Below are 1262 nucleotides of genomic sequence, written 5' to 3' on the forward strand. Positions count from 1 at the left end.
AGTCTTGTGTGGACTGTAATTATGTTTATAAATGAGTTTCCATTATAGAAGAACTTGCTGATGAGAAGATGAGAGTTGGATGGGAAGTTTCTTACTGTCAAAATCACAACTGAGTAAAAATTGGATCCCTCCTAGGCTGGAAAATATTTTATTAGGAACAATAAACCAAATACTATTTTGATTTTTATTATTTTAACTAGTTTATTTTTAAGGTGCCATTAAGGCTGTTAAATTCTATAGACCTCCATCTTCGTATTTCTTAGTCATGTGCAGAACACCAATGAGGAAAACAACACAGACTTGGAAGATCTTCCAAGTCTGTGTTGTTTTCCACATTGGTGTTCTGCAAATGACAGTTTTATGACGTAAGATGACAAATGGACTTCTGGGTATGTGAATGAAAAGAAAGAATAAAGTATTGGTCCTCTACACGCAAACGTGTCCTTTTAATAAATGCTCCTTATTTTACATATGAAACTACGCTTTAACGACAACGAACCCCGGATACACTGACAATAATCTGGTTTTTGAGTCGCCAAAAGGTTCAGAATTTCTGTGTTTTTACGATCTATCTATCTATCTATCTATCTATCTATCTATCTATCTATCTATCTATCTATCTATCTATCTATCTATCTATCTATCTATCTATCTATCTATCTATCTATCTATCTATACATTTTTTCCCCCCACCGTGGCCCTAAAACGTCGAAGAAACGTCGTAGTTGGGGGTCTGTTTTTTGTGTTTGCGGAAGAGCACAGAAACCAAGAACTCTCAGTAACAGGATGGAGAAAAGGGGGGGTGGGGATGCTTAAGCGGAAAGGGGCCCGCCTGCCGCTCCGCAGAAACTATGTCCTAGAAAAAGACCCTTTTTTTTGGTTTATTTTACCTCAAAATGACATAATAATATTCAAAAGACCACTGGAAATAATTAAAATATGATCAGAGTGGGACTTAAAGTAAACAGAGGGATTTGGCAGCTACAAATGGAGCGGGTAAGAAATTAAAATGGGTGCTTAAATGTGTTCCCTCTGACTGAACGTTTATTTTATTTATATACTTATTTCCAATTTGTTTTATTTTCTGTTACTATCTAAAATAAAAATAACTTTAATAATTTTAACCCTTTTAATTAAACCACAAAAGAACTGGAAAACTCTACTGTTACATCTCCTAAAGCGGTTGTATCGTAATCCTTGGAGTATTTTCGACTTTTCTAGTAAAGCTCGGTGTATTCTTGTCCTCCGCTGTCTTTTTTTAG

The sequence above is a fragment of the Oryzias latipes genome, chromosome 12, assembly GCF_053564925.1.
Source record: "Oryzias latipes strain Hd-rR chromosome 12, Olatipes_Hd-rR_3.1".
Classification (NCBI taxonomy): domain Eukaryota; kingdom Metazoa; phylum Chordata; class Actinopteri; order Beloniformes; family Adrianichthyidae; genus Oryzias; species Oryzias latipes.